At 40.0% G+C, this 21,106-nt stretch overlaps 1 long non-coding RNA gene across 1 annotated transcript in view; it reads right to left on the reverse strand.

The window, feature by feature from the left end:
• Positions 1–14,628, reverse strand: part of LOC147364281 (uncharacterized) — a 121,594-nt gene extending 106,966 nt beyond the window's left edge. The window contains exon 1 of the long non-coding RNA XR_015134329.1: positions 13,790–14,628. This is a non-coding gene — a long non-coding RNA (uncharacterized LOC147364281). The remainder of the gene's footprint in view (positions 1–13,789) is intronic.
• Between the last annotated feature and the right edge of the window lie 6,478 nt (positions 14,629–21,106).

Consider the following 21,106-nt stretch of genomic DNA (forward strand, 5'->3'; position numbering starts at 1 on the left):
TGGGGAAGGTGACTAGAAAAAGTTTCTGTAATTGTTGTTCTGCACAGGTGTAACTAAGCCACAGGCCTTGGTACATTCAAGAAGCAAGCACTTGGCAGGATCTAAGAATGTAGTTTTCAGCCCTCTAATGGCTAAAGGACACTGGCACATACCCATTTGGACGATCACCGGTCCCATTTAGTTTTAACTGACTCGGCTTGAACTAGGCACAGCTGACCATACATTCTTGGAAAAACAGGCTATGAGGATAATAGGCAAGTCTTTTGTAGCAGAAGTGATGATGACCTTGATTAGTGAAGACAGGTGAAATGGATTTGACCCACGGTTTTAGAATCTCTGAGGAAGAGATTTCAATGAAGTGAGGGTAGATGCCATGGGAAAACCTATGAGAGCAAGTAAAAAAAGCTCTGAGGTGAGATAAGCTTGTCATTTTCAAGGACGAACAAGAAGGCTGGAATGGCTGAGTCAGCAAAGTTGCCTGACAGGGAAAAATCTCAGAAAGCTTGTCAAAACACAGTTGATGAGGAGCCCAGAAGATCATGGTGTGATGATGAGTATTAAGTGTAACAGAATTTAGAGACAGCAGGGGCTGGTCCCAGTCTAGACTGACATCTCTGATGTGATCATGCACAGAGGCAAACAGACTATGGCCCACACAAATGCCATGTGGCCACAGCTGGCCTTCTGGGCTCACCCTTGGCCCAGCTGAGCCAGTCAGAGAGGGTCTCAGTTTCTGCTGATGCCAAAACCTGAGTACATTCAGGAGTGATGCATAGTAGTGTTCTGCTCCGTGGGCCGGAGATTCAGGAACACAGGGGCTGCAGTAGACAGAATCAGAGACAAGGGATCCACGGAGACCCAACAGCACATCCGTCCCTCATTCCCAGCCCTCCTAAGGCCCTGCTGCCTCTTGTCCTTCCTTCTGAGACTGTATCCTTATAGTAAATTCACCTTCAGCTTGGGCCAGTTCCACCTGATTTCTGTTCCTTAAGGCCAGAGAATCTTAGCCTAAAGAAAGCTTACAGTACAGCAGTCTCCTCCTTGCCTTAGATGCATTATTAGAGGCTGTGGAGGGCTGAGTTGCTGAGTGTGGCCAGTTATGGTTCCCAGCAGGTATTATGAGGATCTCTTCTCAAACCCATATTCAGTGATACCACGTCAACCTTGATGGGAGTAGTTACACCACAAGAACTGGCAAATGTTATGAAACAGGACTTTTCGTTTCCAGAGCACTAGTTGCTAAACATTTCCCAGTACACCTTTCTAGAGGTACAGACCAATGGGCTGTAGAGTCTGAATTCACATGCCAGCACCGCCACTTCCTGCCTTAGGTAAGTTATTTAACCTCTCTGGCTACAGCCTTCTCATTGTAAAATGAAGATTATGATAGTGCCTGCCTCACAGTGTTGCTGTGACAGAAATAAGATCATAACATGTAAAATGCTTGGAACAGCACCTAATACCTAATAACTTCTCTGTACATGTTATATAACTAGCAGTTTTATTCTTATTGAAATTAGGAATAAAATAAGAAAAAATCTGTGGTTCTGGAAGTCTGGTCTGTACAAGACATGAAACAAAAGCCAGAAGTACATAACTATGGAATTATGAAAAGATTTACCATGATTCACAAATGATGTGATTATATGCCTAGACTACCCAAAGGAATCAGCTGAAAAACTTGTAGAGTGAATAATGGAATGAAAACTAGGTATCTAGATAAAAGATATATTTAAAAATCAGCAGTTTTTGCAAACCATTTCTCAGAAGTTAGCCAACAGAAATAAAAATATCAGTACGCAAAGTCAAAAGTTCAAGGATGAATGGTGGGTTCACTAATTGTAAGGGAATGTCTCAGGATATACTGTTTCAGAATGATTTCTTTCTCTAACTCGAGCTCTCAAGCTCCCGTTCCCATCACTGTCCTCTCAGCAGTTCAAAGGACTTCAACCACTTGTGTCTTAAAATTCTGTGTTCGCTTAAGGTTTTCCCCTCCACTCCCCTCTCTCTCTCCCCAGCCAGGCTCCATGTTTGGGGGAAGAAGCACAGGACTGCTTATGGCCTCACCCTTGAGGAGTATGAGGAGTATCTCATCAGTACTGTCCTCCGTCCTCTCCAGCCTTGACCGAAAGATAAGCATCTTGATGATCTTGAGCATCGACCTCCCTCTCCTTAGTGTGCACCCCAATCCCAAACCTCCATCTACATTACTTCCTGCCATACTCTTTGGCACTGGCCTTGTACACTGACTGCTTATGAGGAAGCCCTGTGGTGGTCTCCTGCTGTTGGGCCCCACCTCAGTTTAAAGGGTGCTACTCATCCACCAAGAATCAACTACATTTTCTACACAGTCCCTGGGGTGGGCTGTCATTCCACATACTGTGCAAAGGAGTTCCCAAGGCTTTCAGTTCTCAGCTCCCTCCCAGGCTTCTTCGGAGGGCTTGGAAATTTTTTCACCTATTCCTTGCAGTTCCTGTGGGAGGCCTTGGAAATTTTTTCACCTATTCCTTGCAGACTCCTGTGGGAGTCAAGGCTTGGGGGTGCAAGCCCTTTCTACTGAAACATATCTTGTTGCCATTATTACTCTGCTGCAGCCCCCAGATGTTGCTTCATGTCAGGTTCATAATTTTTATTATTTTTAATAAAAAGCATGCCCCTCAAATATGTGTTTCTCTCCACTCCACAGAGATGTAGCTTTCCACTTTTAAATCAACAAATCTTCCTGAAGGCAGCAATGGTAGTCAAAATATTTAACTCTGAACAGAGTATGGACAGCAGTTAGAATGGCCCCAGTAAGGTACTCTGAATGAAAATCTGCCTGGAGTCTCTACATGATCCCATCTCCCATTTTCACACCCAAGGAGAGGCCAGGAAGAAGGCCCCATACCAGTTCCTCAGCTAAGCTTCCTTCTCTCAGTTTCTTCTAAAACACTTGCTTCTAAGCCAAGAAGTGGGGCTTCCCAGGTGCCTCAGTGCTAATGAATCCATCTGCCAATGCAGGAGGCATGGGTTGAAAAATTATAGTATGAAACCTCAATAAAATCAATTTAACATTTAATACAGAGAATTAATGGATTGCTTAGACATCCATATTACTAAATGAAAAAACTAAGGTGAATTACAGAATAATATGTATAATTTATAACTTTATTTTCATGTTTATATATGTTGTAGAAGCAAGAGAAAAAAATATGACAAGAGACTCCAAATTAACAGTATCTATAGTAGAGTGAGATTGGAGCATATCTTAGGTCAGGTTCCCAGAAACAAATCCTGAAGTGATTTGAGTGCAAGTTAACGCAATGGCACCCCACTCCAGTACTCTTGCCTGGAAAATCCCATGGACGGAGGAGCCTGGTAGGCTGCAGTTCATGGGGTCGCAAAGAGTCGGACACAACTGCGCGACTTCACTTTCACTTTTCACTTTCATGCACTGGAGAAGAAAATGGCAACCCACTCCAGTGTTCTTGCCTGGAGAATCCCAGGGACGGGGGAGCCTGGTGGGCTGCCGTCTCTGGGGTCGCACAGAGTCAGACACAATTGAAGCGACTTAGCAGCAGTAGCAGTATTTTTTAAGACGAAATCCCAGAAAAAGTTAATAAGGGAGCGGGGAACCAGGACATGGAATGGGGAGAACCCAAGTAAAGGTGCAATTTCAGGCAAAGTTCTGAGGAAGGTAACTTATCTCACAGGAGACCCTGAAGTATGATTGAGATCTGAATTGTTGAGACTGATACCAGGAAGTTCTTCATAATCCTGTAACCTCCAGTCATTGGCTAAGGATTCCCTGGTGTGGAGCAATTGCCTGGCACCCCTGGCCCTCTGCCCATGGGGGCAACGAGCTCCACTAGCCCAAAGCAGACTGAAGATAAGTCTCAGGTGAGGGTCATTGAAAGTGAAAGCAATTTGTCCCAAAGAGAGGGCATACCAAATGGCAAAATGTATTCAAGGAGATCTGGAAGAGCAACAGAATATACCACGGAGTAGAAGGGGGAGATGATCAGTACAATTTGAATCATTGCAAGGTGCAGCAAAACAGACATTCCTGTCATATGCCATATATATTATACACACTCAGTTACTGTTATTTTGGAGTAATGGATAGATGGCTGATCATGGCAATGATTTTACTTTTCCAGGAAGCAAACTAATAATAGAAGCTTCCAAGAGAGTATTTAAAGTTATTTATTCTCCCTGACCCAGTGTTCTATTTATAGGATAAATTCTTAAAGGATATGAACATGTAAATATTTGAATACAAAGACGTTCAATGCAGCATTACAAACACAAAGAACTTTAAAATAAAAACATTAATTTTACAGAAATAAAACAGGCTGACAAAAGCAAGTGTTTACAAATACAAACAGGTGAAAAAGACAATACAAAATCCTGAAAATGTAAAATACAATTTTAAAAAATAGTTGCTTAATAAATGAGCTGCATAACTGACATCAAAGACTAATTGAGCTAAAATATTTGTCCAAGGTAATCTCCAAGAGTGTTGAATAAAGAGGAAAAACATGAAAGATGGACCTAATAATTTCCCTTCCTTAGAAAAAAGACAGGACATACAGAGGAACAAAGAAAGCAGTAGACTTTTTGTCTACTATACAAGCCAGAAAACAATAACATCTTTAAAGTATTAAAAGGAAAAAAACCCATCAACCTAGAATTTTATACCCAGAGAAAATATATTTCATAAATGAAGGCAAAATGAAGACTATTTTAGACATTCAAAGCTCAAAGAATTCATCATCAGCTGACCAGCATTGAGAAAAATGTCAAAGTTTTTAGGCAGAAGGAAAATGCTATCAGAAGGAATTATGGATCTACCCAAAGGGATGATGAGCACTAAAAATGGTAAATAATGTGGGTAAATATAAAATACTTAAAAAAAATTTTAGAACTTCTGTAAAAGTTAATTGACTAAAGAAAACAACAATGTGTTATGAGGTTTATTTTATATACATTTTATATGTTAAATGTTACATTTTACTTACGTATATTTTTACATATATACATAAAATGTGTGTCTTACATGTATTGACAACAAAATAAAGGCCAGGAAAGAGGATATGGAAGTATACTGCAACTGTAACAGCTTTTCCACTGTACATGAGTGACTTAATATTACTAAAAGGTAGACTGTGATATATAAATAAGTATATTATAAGCATACTATGACAACCATTACAAAAAGAGGAAAATACACCAATAAGAGCAGATAGAATCAAATCATTAAAAATAAGACCAAAAAGAAAGAAAAGATGGACAAAACAGAAGATACATAAAGTAGATCCAAAAGCCAAGATGCCCTATTTAAATCCAACTATATCAATAATCAAATGTAAATGATCAAAAGCACTATTTAAATGCAAAGATGGTCAGATTTAATAAAAGAGCAAGAACCAATTCTACACTGTCTTCAAGAAACAAACTTTAAAGTCACAGAAAAGTGGAAAGTAAAAGGGTGAAACAAGGTATACCGTGCTCCCACGAACCAATGTGGAGTCACCACAAAGTCAATTTCAGAGTATAGAATACGCAGCAGCAGCATTAGCAGCCAAAGGTATATATCTACCCAGTTTAGCAAGGGCAGAAATAAAAGATCATATTGAACCCCCCCACCCTTCCCACCTGTATTAAACTCAAATCCCCAAAAGGAATGATAGCCACACTGAATCACACCGCCACTCTTTGGGAAAGCAGGTCCAGATGATGGAGAGCCTCACAGAGTCACATGAAATTGAGATGCGTAGCTTACCAAAGGACAGATTCAAAGATGCTGAACAAAAGCAGCAGATATGCACTACAGACAAATGCTTAGGGACTGGCTGCGTTCCTAACACATCACACAGGTGAAAAGCATAGCAATGGTATGATCCTATCCAAGAACAACTTAATAGTGGTAGAAGAGAATGAGAGGAGTTTTTAGGTGCTTGTTAGTTCTGAAAACAATGCACAGTAGTCTCTCCTTATCCATGGGGGATAGTCCCAAGACCCCCAGTTTCGGGATGCCTGAAAATGTGAATAATGCCAAATCATTTTATATATATCTCTCTCCCTATACACACTTGTTTGAAGTATGACAGCAAAACGAGCACAAATTTCTTTTTTCATCTTTGCAATTTCATGGACAGAAAATTTGCTTTTACTACTGATCTCAGCAATCTCAGTATATGATTTTTTTTCTTATTAAGTTGAAAACTTCTACTTTTTTGCATAAAAGAAGCACTTTGCAGCTTCCCTTCAGTGTAACCAAATTGCCAGCATCACTACCATTGCTCTTTGGAGCTATTATCAAGTAAAATAAGGTTTCCTTGAACACAAGCACTGTGATACCTTAACAGTCAATCGAAACAGCTATAAATGACTAACAGGTGGAGCATACTGGACAAAGGGATGATTCACATCCTGAGCAGGAAGGAGCTGGACTGGTATGAAATTTTACCACACTACTAATAATGGCACACAATTTAAAACTTATAAATTGTTTATTTCTGGAATTTTCCACTTAAAATTTTCAAACCACTGTTGATTACAGGTAAGTGAAACCATGGGCTTCTCTGGCGGCTCAATGGGTAAAGAATCTGCCTGCAGTGCAGACGACCGAGTTCAATCCCTGGAAGATCCCCTGGAGAAGGAAATGGAAACCCACACCAGTATTCTTGCCTGGAAAATTCCATGGACAGGAGCCTGGTGGGCTACAGTCCATGGGATCACAAGAATTGGACACGACTTAGCAACTAAACCACCACCACCACAGGTGAAACCACGCAAAGCAAAAGCCTTGGAGAAGAAGGGACTGCTGTGTTGCCTTTTAACTAGAAAATGACTCTCCAGGAGAACAAATGAAGAAATAATTTTTCCCCAGAATTTATCAGCATAAACTTAAAATCTTGAGAATCTGAGCAATGAAAAAGAGTTAACACTGAATCCAAGTTTTCAGTAAAGAAACAAAAGGTGATTTTACAACCTTCTATGTTTTGCACTCAAATGGACTTACTCAAATATTCCTGTTATTCTTCAACATTTGCTCTCAGAATTTTCTTCCAAAAATCTAACTGAAATATTATCACACCATGTAAAATTAGGAACTCTATACATCTGCTTCCAGATCATAAGACATTAAGAGTAGGTAAGACTTAGGTCAAGGCTGACCATCTCCAACCACAGACTACCAGAACCGAAGGGGAATTTAGGAATCTTCTATTCCACCCTCTCTCCCACAGGGACAGAGATAACCACAGCACTCACAGATGACCTTCAGGACTGATTGGTTGACCAACTGATTTTGATACCAACTGATTTAGCTTAACTGGCAAATACCTTCACAATTATTTGAAAAGAAACTTATTTTTCATTCAGTGCATTTTACAATGTAACACATACACATACACTGACACCACCCATCCCTCCAGAAGAAGCACAAACCCCAAATATTTCTCTAGACCGGGAGCTGCCCACTGCAGGCCTCTGTCTAAGGGTTGTAGAAGTTTGCCACCTGCTGACCTTCCGCTGAAGCACCTTGTCCTCCATGAAATGGAGATTGCTAACAGCGATGCCACTGACAAACACCGAGGCTGAAGAATTTTGCAACTATTTCCCAATAAAATATGAGGTTCTTTTTTTCACTTTCTTAAAAAAAAATAATCCAGCAGTGAGAAGAATCAAAGCTCAAAGATTCCACTTGAATAGTAAAGTGTTCATGTTCGTCTAAAGGCTCTCTGCTGGCCATTCTCATTATATGAGTTCCCAAAACTCCTAAACATTTTTTTGGTCTTGTTTTTAAGTGAAATTAATCACAAAAGTCGGGAGACAGTGAAGATATTTTTCTAGCATTTCTGCCTCCAGTTCTTTCACCCGACTCCAGCATTTCTTTTTACTGCTCATGTTCCTCACTGGGGTTTGAGTCAGCTGCCAGAAATTCCTTATTCCCCATCTCTGGAAAACAGATCAAAAGATCAGGCCCTGACCTTTAATCTTGTTCTGAGCGGGCTTCAGAGTTTCCATTATTCTTTGCAAAGTTCCTGCTATCTAGCTTTTGGCTTCTTTCCTGACTTAGCATTTCAGAGGTGGTCCTAAACACAGCATACCAATGCTTTAAAATACTATCTAATCACTAATAGCCTGGGAACTCATAAAGGTGGACACATGGCACCATCCTCAGGACTGCACAGAGAACCCCAGCAGACTAGGCTGTGAACGTGTCAGGGAAAGATGCACATTGTGGGTATCACTCACCAAATTCTAATACCAGAGTCTTTTGTCTCTGGTATTAGAGACACTATTAGTCTCCCTTCCCTACTCCCTACTCCCATTTTTAATTTCTCCCCATCCCTATTTCCTGTTAAGAATCTACTGGGCTTCTCTGCTATCTCTTCCCTGCATGTGAGGATCATCCTTGTCAATACTGGGAAATCAAATATGTATTTATTTGTTTAGGGGTGGGATGACCAGAAGATTTTTGAAATCTTTTATGGACATCTGATTCTAGGGTGATAAATCAATCCACTGCAGAGCTGATTTAAAACATTAACACAGATATAAATGAGCTGCAAGTTTTTTAGATAAATGAAAAGTAGCTAATAAGAATTCACCTTTAAGAACTATGACTTATGCTGGCAGAGAAAGAGACATATTGTATGACATCCCTTATATGTGGAATCTAAAAAGAATACAAGTGAACTTACAAAACAGAGACTCATAGAACAAACTTACGGTTGACTGTACGCACTGCTATATTTAAAACGGATAACCAACAAGGCCCTACTGTATAGCACAGAGAACTCTGCTCAATGTTATATGGCAATCTGGATGGGAGGGGAGTTGGGAGAGAATGGATACATGTACATGTATAGCTGAGTCCCTTCACTGTTCACCTGAAACTACCACAACATTGTTAAACGGCTGCACCCCAATACAAAACAAAAAGTTTAAAAAATAAAAGAACTATGACTTATGAAGAGATATGCTTCTAATGATAATAAAAATGACCATTAGCAAAAGAGAATGGAAATTCAAAAACTAGGAACAGGGAGATTGTAGCAGATACAGACTAGAAAAAGTATTTCCAGGGTCACAAATCTTTAAATTGGGGGTGACAGTCACTGTCTCAGTTTCTCAATCTAAATGCTAATCCATTAAGAGAAATCCTTGATAAGACATAGCTACATCAAACTGAGCAGAAACTGTTTAAGTCTAAGCTTGTAAATACTTTTTTTCCAGATTCAAACTACCTCTCAATGAGTACCTGTTATGTTGCCTCTGTATTGCTGCATATCAAACCACTACAGAATGTAATCGTTTCAAATAGTCATTTATTTGCTCCAATTTGGCAGTTTGGGTGGGGCTTTGTAAAGCCACGTATCTCTGAGCCAAATGACATCAGTTTGGGGTGCTTCTACTGGTCCTGGAGGACCCATTACAAGGTGATTCACTCACGTGGTTGGCAAAGTGTCATTCACTGTCAGCTGAGAACTGTCAGCCCAGGGCTTCATTTCTCGTCAGTATGAATCACTCCACGTGTCTGCTTGGGCTTCCCAATGGCATGGCAACTGATTCCAAGAAGGAAATGGAAACTCCTAGCTTCTTAAAGACTGGGTTTCAAACTGGCACACTGTCACTTTTGCCACATTCAGTTGGTCAAAACAGTCAGACGTCTAGACCAGATTCAAGAGGATGAGCTGCTGTGTCTATGAACTCCTTGTTACTCTCTCTGTGGAGAGATCGGAGTGTTTCCCCATCCTTTTGAATCTTTATGTAATATTTACAAATGACATACACATCATTTGTCTTCAAAACACTATGAAATGGTAATCAGTTTTTCCACTTTAAAAAAATTCCCCCTAATTTTCATATGTATAAACTCAGCCCCAGAAATATTAATTATCTTGACTAATATAATGGAGAGAAATAAGAAAGAACCAAAGAAGTCTTCCTTTTCCTTAACAACCCCAGACACTCGTAACTTGTGCTTTACACAGATCCCTTGGAGAAGAGAAGCCTTTGCTTTTCTTTGGGTCCAGGAAGAGAAGGCACAGGAGAGAACAGCAGAGACTGTCAAGAGAGTTGTTTCTCTGAACATGGTGCTAAAATGCAAGCTCCATGAGGGTAAAGATTTGTCTGTTTTGTTCAACACTAGAGGCCCAGCACTGGCTCAGCACAACTGTTCCACAAATATCTACTGAGTGAATGAGTGAATATTTGGTATGAAAAGACCACTTCAAGTTTTGATATAGCTTAATGTATTAGGTAGCAGATTTGGAATTACATAATTATTTTTTATAATTAAAAATAAAATTGAAAAATTACAATCTCTAAATATTGAAAACAAAGGAATATAAAGTTATTGGCAGAACCATACAGAGAATAATCATTTCAAGTTACTGTTAAACACAGCATTTTGACTCTGCATCTTGAGTGGGATATAAAGTGAAAGCCTTTTTTTTTTATCCTTTGGGATAAAAGAATCATGAAGAAAACAATTATATCAATTATCTTACTTACAGTGGTAGTATTTGACACTATCATATGTATGTTTAAAGTAAAACAAATAGATAATTATGAACTAAGATTTCCAGCATAAAAGACAGATGAATGTAAAATCAAAGTTCAGTAAAACTCTATTCTCTAAAATTTAAATATAATGCATTTTTTCTTATATAATGTATATATATAATATATCAGTATATATATATATTTTTTTTTCTAGCCATTAAACAAGCCTAGAAACAAAAACAATACCACTACCACCACCCAAATTATGTTCTCTGAAGACCATTTCCTACCAAAAAGAATCAGGGCTACTTGGAGAAATGACTGATTCCAGTAAACAGCAGGAAAGTGCAAGATGCTCCTGGACCATTTCATTGTGCGTGAGAGAAAGAAAATTATCAAATACTATTGATATTATGTTTAAAGGGTATCATAGCCATGTGAAGAGGTTACACCTGGCCAATTTGAAGATGAAAAGACTGCAATGAATTAAAATATGAAATACATAAAAATAATTAGTTCATAATAATACTCAGAAGATGAATATACTGATCACCCTGAAGATTTCTAGCACACTGTCTTAAAATTGGTAAATAACAGGAAAGGACTAGCAATTAATCCTGCCTTTCTTATACAAATTGGATTTCAGCATAATCAAACAGTTGATGAAAGAAAATTCTTTATAGAAACATTTCCACTAATATATACAAACAGAATGTTAGAATGACACCATATTGCAACCTCTAATAAAGTAATGGATCGAAGCAATAGACACCAATGGCTACTAAACCTAGTTGAAAAGTTGATGGGTATTTCCTAATCACATCAAACTGACACCACCTGAACCTACTGATGAATCTATTATTTTTCAAAGTGTGTATCAAGAGCTGTGAAGGGTCCAGATTTTATTCCATTTGCAAGCCAACAAAGTAACCTGCCACAATTTCATGGAAGCTGATGGTTAATTTGTTCTGTCAACTTGACTGGGGCAGGAGGTGCCCAGATACCTGGTTACACATTATTTCTGGGTGTGTCTGTGAGGGTGTTCCTGGATGAAGTTAACGTTTGTATCAGTAGACTAAGTAAAGCAGACTCACCTCCCCAGTGTTGCGGGGCCTCATCTGATCTGTCAATGGCCTGAATAAAATAAAAGGATTCTGCCTTTGAGCTGGGACATTGGTCTTCTCCTACCTTCATATTTAGATGGAAACTTCTAACACTATGTGCATTCCTGCTTCTCAGGCCTTTGGACTTGGACTGGAACTTACACATTTTGTTCTTCTGGATCTCTAGGTTGCTGACTGTGGATCTTGGCAGATCTGGAGAACCCACACTAATATAGAAACCAAGAACAGTCTATTACAGCAATAGCAGTAGTCAGAGTGTCACCACTTTCACACTGGTTCCCCGAGCCTTGTTTCTAACAGTGACACAAAAGACCTATACATGTAGTGGATTGCATTAGGAAAGGAAATCCAAGCCTAAAGAATTCTAATATTTTGTCCTATACAATCAGCTTGCCTGTCCTCTGCTCTAGTGGAAGGTATTAGCTCTTTCTTCCAAGACTGTTCACCATACAAACATCCTTGAAAACATGGTGCAAAGAGCTGCCATCCAGCCTTGCCACCCTGGCCCACCGCACACACACACGTTCACCCCACCACCACCAGGTTCTGAGGAAAGAAGGCTGGTCCTTTCTCTTGTGAAATTATCCAAATGGTCTGTATTATACAAATGTAGAGGAAAAAACCTCCATGAAATATTTCCATTTCAGAAGAGGGTCTTTGCTTTAAATTTGCATGGCCGAAACCTGGCAGCGCTACAGGTAAACCTTTGATAATATTTGACGTGACATTTGATAGATTACAAAAGAAGAGTAAAACCATGTGACAAAATATGTATCTCATATAAATGATGAAGAAAACCAGTTAACTGGCAGCAGCAAGATCCTACACCCAGAATATAGGGAAGACACCTACTCTGGTCACCACTTATATTCTCTTTCTAAAAGACTACCTGCTTGTGAAAGATTCCTACCCTCAGGTGAAACAAACCTGTCAAATCACTCTCATTTTTTCCCCCACAACAAGTTAAGCACAGATGTTAATCAACTTAAAAACATTCATCACTGACCCTTATTTCTGTATTCAGCTTTAAGAAGTCTGCTAGGATGGAAGCTCCCAACAAAAATGAATCCTATTTTTAAGCTTAAATTCATCCAAGATAGAGTCTCTATTTTCCTGAAGATCATCCCATGGGAAGGGAAAACAAAGTCAAAATAGAAGAAGTTGGTCCATATAGTATTTACAACACGAAGCACTGGCTTTAAGGACAAAGGACAAGGGTCAGCACTCTTCAGGCCACTCACTAGCTGTGTGATCATGTGCACACTGCAGATAATGCCTCTCCCTCTCTTCATCTGTGGAAATGTGATCATAAATCATCCACCCATCAGGTGATTTAGAAGACTGCAACATTCTTCGTGAAAGCACTCAGCATGAGTGATTAAATAAGTGCTGCTAGTTTGCTTTCTTTCTGAGGAAAAGCATAATTTTTCCAATGCTCTTCTTTTTCCATAAGAAAAACTGGAGAAAGGAGACAAACTTGAACCAAGTGGAGCATGTGGACGCAGTCTGTCTCTAGTCCCTTAACAGCCTTAGTTAATAAGAACGCCAACCAGCCAAACCCAAAGGCCTGGGCTGTCCAGGTGGCATCCTGGAGCTCACTGCAGCTCTGCCAGGCAGGCCAGGGCTCTGGCTTTGATGCCACCCCTTTCAGACACAGTCGGACACAACTTTGCAGCTAAACAATCAACAACCAATGACTTTCAGACACACTACCATGGCCTTGACCCAGGAAATTTGATGAACAAACTGACACATTTGTCCTGTAATTGCAGGTGTTGGCAGCTAAGTTTCAACACACTGATTTGCTTGTCGATTATGAAATCTTTGATAGGTCTCAATGACCAGTTCAACCTTGCATATGACCAGGAATGCTTGACCACAACTTCTAAGGTAGGACTTTCCTGGACTAGAGTAAAAAGCATGCTAATTCAGCGTTCCTCAAAGTATGGTTCCCTGGGCCTCCAGCTCCATAACCTGCTGGGAATTTCATTAAAATGCAGACTTTCCCCAGAGTTACTGAATCAGAATCTCTGGGTATGGACCCAGAATCAGCACCAGCACCACAGGATATCAGGCACCACCATGCTTATTAAAGTTTTGTCATCAGCAAAGCCCATAAACAGTTCCCAGGGAATAAAAATACAATTTGGGTAATAAAGTCTAACCTTTTTCACTTGCTCGTGGGGTGCTATGTGTAGAAGCCTTGCATCTGGCACTTCAGACCAGCGTTCCTAGTGCGAAAAGGCAGCGCGACAGTTCAGCTGGGGAACCGTGTGCAGGGACCCAGCGCCCCGCACTACGAGCTGGAGCCTGAGCAGCATGCGGAGGCTGCCTAGGGAAAACCCCACCCCTCCGCATAACGTGATCCCTGTAAAGCAGCCCCGCCCACAGCCCGTAGGCAAAGCACGTGCTCTAGAGCTGGAGCTTTCACCTCTCCATTCTTTAATCAAAGAACAGAGCTTTCTTTTGTTTCCCAACCGAAGAACTTCATCTGGTACTACTGGTGCCAGTAACATCAGGTAGAAGAATCCTTGTTGGGGCCCCACTCTGGAAGGCTAGTAACAGTTTGAGGACTGGTTAAGCAAACTGAAAATTACCATTCAAACTACTAAGGCTTCAAGGGCTATATGTAACAGATAATACTTCAAACCAGAACAGTGTTTACATATGTTAAAATGTTGAGTTCCAAAATATTCGGTAATGATTTTTTTTTTAAACGAGTGGAATGTGAGAAGCATAAACTAATGGAAAATCAGATTTGGGGAATTTTACCTACATGAATCACGCACTCAAACTGGTTGCCCTCAAATGGATAAATCTGTCCACTCTGCAATAAAATGATTGATTTTAATGGGTTCAGTTGGCTGTTACATCAGTCTCTGCCAGGCTCCGCTATCCATGGGATTCTCCAGGCAAGAACACTGGAGTAGGTTGCCATGCCCTCCTCCAGGGGATCGTCCCAACCAGGATCCACCCGAGTCTCTTCCATCTAACCTGCACTGGCAGGCGGATTCTTTACCACTAGCGCCACCTGGGAAGCCCAGTGATAAGAGTAGCAAGGTAGATAATCACTTGGCAAGTCTATTACCAGCTATGACAGCTGAATTCACTTTGGGTTTTTACACGATTTTGAACTTAGAATTGGATTTAAGTAGGAAAAATACTTTACAATACACTGAGTAGTAGAAATTCTACGTCAGGCTTTATCTGTAAATGTGGCTGGGGTCAAAAAGGCAGCTTGCTGGTTAGGATACTGGTTACACTCAGGAGAATTGACCAAGAAGTAAATATATTGAGGCTAATGAGGGCCAGGTGTTTCAGTGCTGAAGGGAGTTACAAATAGCTAAAGGAAGTAAGAATAAAACCTGTGGTGTTGGATTAGAGTCAGAGGGGTCAATGTGAATGTATGTATACATATGTATGTATACATACGGATGTGTATGTGTACATACATCCTAGTCTGCTCAGAACTAAAAGCAATGACAGCCAATACCAGTGAGAACCAAGGTCATGGTTTCTAAATTACATTCTCCCCTGAAGGAACCAGGACTCTAAAAAAATAAGTCCAGGGCTGTAGCAGGGGAGTGGCAGATGAGCCTAGAATACTGTTTTGTGCCAGAAAGGAAGGAAGTGCTCAGAGATGATAGAGACATGACAAAAGGACATAGGAGCCAGTTTTATGAGTCTAATAAATAATAATAGTAACAGGTAAGAACACTGAGTAAAATAAAAGCCTGCAAGTTCATACATAAATGAGTGAGCATGTAAATTAATGAGGGGACGTGAAAAGCTCTACCTTATAATAAAATGTCAAATAAAAAACATAAAGGAAACAGTGGAATTAGAATATCACCATTTGACAACTGTCACAATTGATTTAATCATAAATTATCAATGGATGATAAAACTAATAGGTGAAAATTTAATAAGTATGATATCTACAGGAGTCTCAAAGCATCTGTCCATGAAATATTTGTTGAATGCTTATTAATAAGTACATAGTAGTTAACTTTATAAAACAGTAACAAGACAGATACCATCTTAACCCCGTGATAAAAGTGAACATCAACAGTAACAGGACAAATAAATGCGATGTGCCTCCTTATATTATACTACTGAAAAGAACAGATCACTTCTGTAGTATTCTTGCCAGAAATGTGTAATCTGAATCTAATCATGAGGAAACACCAGACAAAACCGAACTAAGGAACATTTTAAAGTAAATTTTAAAAACTGTTAGTGTTATAAAAGATAAGGAAGGACTGGAAAACTCTTCTAGACTAAGGGAAATGAAGATAAAGGACAACGAACTGTAACACAAAATGTGATCCTAGATTAGACCCTGGGCTTACAAAGGATATTTTGGGGTCATTATTAGGATAATTGGCAAATTTTAGTTAAGTCTGTGGATTAGATGATAGCATTGTTCAACATTAATTTCCTGCTACTTTGTAAGAGAGATTATTTTCAGGAAATACACATTTGAATATTAAGAGACAATGGAGTATCATGTCTATAGCCTTCAAATGGTTTAGAAAAAATAATAAAAATATAAAGAGAAGGAATAATAAAGAAAAAGTGGTAAAATGTTAATGTAGGGGAGAAAAATATCATCCTCTATTCACCTGTGTTCTGTCCCTGAGGTCTGCAAATTAAACTTACCAAAAACCAGCTTAATAGGAGAAAGAGGTTTATTCATGTACACAGGGGAGCCAGCAGAAGAAATAGCTGGCTTATTAAATGTTTTAAGTTAAAGACTTATAAACCTAAGTCAGGAGAAAGGAGAGGGGAGGAAAGGCTTTTCTGGGTGAAATAAATAGGTTTCTTTAGGAAAGACAAATGGGTTTTTAGGAGACCAAACCGAGATAAGAAAGTTAGAGATAATGTTTGTCTGTACAGATATAAATAGTCTTTCTATCTCCTCAGGGCCATAAAACTCCTCTGGAGAAGAAATTTGGGGTAGATGTTATTCACATTCTTCCTTCTGGGAGTAAATCCATCCCAAAGAAGGAATTTATGGCAGCCTTATTTTCCAGACACTGCTTCTTTTAGTATGATATGGAAAGCTCCAAGAAGACTTCTCTCTGCATCTGTTGATGCTCAAATGTCTTGAGCTTAAAATAATCTTTATAAACTCTGGGGTTCTGAGTGAGTCCCAGTATTAACAAGTGGGAAATCTTGATGAAAGATGTATATGTGTTTCTTGTACTTTTTTTGGTAAATTTTCTATAAATTTGAAATTATTTCAAAAACAAAGACTTTTAAAGGTATGTTCACCCCATCCTAACAAATTGGAAATTTTAGAAATATTTCCAGCTCATCTGTTTCTTAAAGAAGTGGCAACTATAAAGAATGGATTGAATGTAAAGGGAAAGTTTTAATTTCTAAAAATAAGTGAGTAGTAAGCATCTACCCTTGAGGAAGAGGGCCCTGTAAGGAACGTTAATAACTTAATCCAGGTAGAATAGGGTATAATTCAGGATCCTCAGCACTCTGAAGTAGGAAATGCAGCCCTTACTGTCAGACAACCGATCTCAGGCTGAGTGTAGGACAATCATTCAGCAAGAAGGCTCTGCTGGTGGCTTTCCGGACTATAACCCATTGCAAAGATGACCTTGTGTCCATAGTTTGATTTTCTTGCCTAAATTCTTATCTTAAGAAAATAACATAATGTTCAGATCTTCAAAGTTAGAAGGTCCTTCACAAATGAACTTATCTACGAAACAGAAACACAATCACAGACATACAGAACAGCCTGGTGGTTGCCAAGGAGGAGGTGAGGAGGGGAGGGCTGGGTGAGGAGTTTGGGATTAGCAGATACAAACTATTGCAGACAGAATGGATGGAGAAGGAGGTCCTTCTGTATAGTACAGGGAGTTATATTCAGCATCGTGGGATAAACCATAATGGGAAAGAATATAAAAAAGAATGTACATATATGTATAACTGAATCACTTTGCTGTACAACAGAAATTAACACAACATTGTACATCAAGTATACTTCAAAAAAAGAAAAATCCTGAGGTATCAAAAAGGAAACCAATTTAAGGTAACTGTTTCAATATAAACCCAGATAAGAGGGGAGCTGCTTTACAAATAAGAGCTACCCTAGGTTATAGTTGACTCACATTATGCTGTTTAATCCAGGTTGCCTCACTACTGTGGCAAACTGATAAGGGTCCAGCTGTCTTTAGTTGCTTCGGTTAAAGGTCAGGAGGGAGAGGTTATTTGGAAAAGATAGTGAAAAATACTCATCTCTAATTGTAATGAATTTTTCTTCCTTTACTTATTCAATTAATTTCTCTTTTCAAGGAACTCTTGACTCAGCATTCTTTCTTCCCACAGTTGAATGTTAAATATGTCAAATCGCTGCTCCTACACAGTAGCTACTAAAATAAAATGGGAGCATCAAAGGGCTAGGGCCAAACTAGAATATCCTCATCCCCAACTCTTAATTCAGTTTTTTTCGGCTTCAATACACAAGGGAGAAGAGTCAAAGTGTAACATGCTCCCTAGTACATTTCCCACAGGATCAGCTGAAACCTTGCTCATTTCTCATTCAAGGTAAGTTATCAGAGTTAAGTGAGCTCAAGTGACATTATTATAGGGAAGCCATTGATTCTAATTATGAAAAAGGATACCTTTTGTAAACTTAAGTGCCAACTATTATTGGTAATAAGTCACAAATAGCTATGGATATGACACATATTATTTGTATACATTCTAGGTTAAATTTTATTGTTGCTTCTTTTAGCGTTATTGCATTTTCTCCTCTTTTCCAATTGTTTTTATCTAGATCCCTACCATAGCATATCTGAGAGAAGGATGACAGAAGCACAGAAGTCTGTTAGAAATTGCTCCAGCCCATGAATTGATACTGATTAAGTCAGGACCTCTCTATTATCAGCCGGGGGACAGAGGTGGTTGAGAACTGGGATGTGGAGAGCAGGGTTTACAATCTCTCGCCCCTGCCCACTTCTCTCTTTCTAACAGCTTTACTGAGGTATAATTGACAAATAAAAGTGTATATATTTAAGTTGTACAAGTTGATGTTTTGATATACATACATTGTGAAATGAACACTGCAATCAAGATACTTAACATCTCCATCACCTTGTATAGTTTTTATTTTCTTCTCATTCTTTTGTGTGTGGGGAGGGGGCGGGTAAGAGGGCTTAAGATCTACCTTTTTAGCAAACTTCAGGTCTACAATACAGTATTGTTAACCACAGTCACTTTGTTGTATATTATTTCTCCAGAACTCATTCATCTTGCATAGCGGAAACTTTTTACCCCTTGACCAATGTCTAGTAGTTCCCCTCCCCCAGTTCCAGCTTCTGGCAACCACCATTCTCTCTGCTTTTATGAGAGTTTGACTATTTTTTGGTTTCCACTTATAACTGAGATCATGCAGTATTCATCTCACTATGTCATTCCCATGGACAGGACTCCTCTGGCTGTAGAATGTTATCAGCCAGGCCCTCATGGCCTGACCTTGGTAGGCACATTTGACTCAAAGGTGACAGGATAGGGGTTAAGATCCAAAAGGACCAGAGAATGGGTTCCTCAGTCCAGGTGGCTGCCACTGTGGTGTATTCTTATATTTGGGTTCTACCTGTAGTCCCAGAACCCAGAGAGCTAGACAGGTTGATGCCACACATGCTACCTCCTAGCTCTGCTCTTGGTGCCCTTGTGTGAAATAGGCTCTGAATACTTTGGCATTAAATAATAGAAGAAGCATTAGTAGTAATAAAGTACATCACATCACAGCAAGTGCTATTTTAAAAAATTATTTATTTTTGCTAGCGGCTGGGTCTTTGTTGCTGTGTGCACGCTTTCTCTAGTTGTGGAGAGTGGGAGGCTACTCTGTAGTTGTGGTGCATGGGCTTCTCATTGCGATGACTTCTCTTGTTGCAGAGCACAGGCTCTGAAGAGGAGGCTCAGTAGTCGTGGCTTGCAGGCTTAGTTGCCTCGCAGCACTGGTATCTTCCCAGACCAGAGTTTGAACCTGTGTCCCCTGCATTGGCAGGCGGATTCTTATCCATTGTACCACCAGGGAAGTTCAGCAAGTACTATTTTATAATTGCAAATATATGAAGTCACTTTTATTATTTCTGTTTTCCAGATGAGAAAATTGAGGGGGATTCGCTCAATCCCCAGGGGGAATTCTGGCCCTGAGGGGCCCTTCAGGATTGGGGCAAGGCTGCTGGGCCTTTACATGCCACAACTAGGCTTTGAATACAGGCTGTTTGGGAAAGAGGTATAAGTCTGAGCAAAGCAGCTCTTTTGGGTCGAAGTACTTTCTGAGATGGACTGACAGCTGAGGACAGGATGGCTTGGCAGCAGCACTCCCAGCATTAGGGGAGATTGAGGTCTTCATTCCTGAAGGGGATAAGATTATCCCCTTCAGGATCTTTGTTTTTGCTACCTTCCCCAACACACACACACACACACACACACACACACACACACACACACACACACACACACACACACGCCAATCCATGGCACTACCCAGTCCCTTCTAGATTTTTTAAGAGAAGAAAGAGAGTTGCTACAAAAGACTGCTTATGGCCTGAAAAGAGAGAATCAGACTGCTGAAAACATATTTGTGTTACTTGTACTGCCCAGATTTTTTTGTCTGTTTTTGGCCATGCAACACAGCTTGCAGAATCTCAGTTCCTGGACCAGTAGTGAAAGCCTGGGATCCTCACCATTAGGCAACCAGGGAACTCCTGTATTGCTGTTTTAAACTGCTTACAAGGAAGAGGACTTTTCCTTTGCTGCTTAATCTTTCAAAATTTGCCTTCCATAACTCTGACTCACCATACATCTGAATGCTTGTTTCCAAGCTTTCCATTGGAATTCGGGGACTGCTCTCTGCTCCGAGAATATAGATAACTCCAGAGACCAGCAGACTTTCAATCAGTACCTTCTCTTCCCTTCCCTAGACTACTGCTGTCTTGGACCTCACAGGTTATGTGATGCTAAAGGAGTGGAGTTTTTCTTCCATGAGGTACCAGGTGCAGTGTCTGGCCCATATATAGGTGTTCAATAAAGATTAGATAACTAAATGGTGCATTTTAGTTGAAAACTTAAAACATTTCTTCTGATGCTAGTAACCTTTCACCATTCCCTCAGTGTTTGTGCCACAGGGTTTCCCACTGGCTACCCAAGGTTACAGGTGGCACTAGTGGTAAAGAACCCACCTGCCAATGCAGGAGATACAAGAGACATGGGTTCGATCCCTGGGTCAGGAAGATCCCCTGGAGGAGGGCATGACAACCCACTCCAGTATTCTTGCCTGGAGAATCCCATGAACAGAGGAGCCTGGTGGGCTACAGTCCATAGAGTTGCAAAGAGTCGGACGTGACTCAAGTGATTTAGCACACACTTAAGGCACAGATCCATTTTCCAGGAACTATGCTCAGACTTGGGACCAAAAGGATTAAGATTACTTCCTAGGCAGCCCTCTACCCAGG

This window comes from Bos grunniens, chromosome 10, assembly GCF_055505025.1.
Source record: "Bos grunniens cultivar Pamir isolate PY7600 chromosome 10, Bosgru_T2T1.0, whole genome shotgun sequence".
Taxonomy (NCBI): Eukaryota; Metazoa; Chordata; class Mammalia; order Artiodactyla; family Bovidae; genus Bos; species Bos grunniens.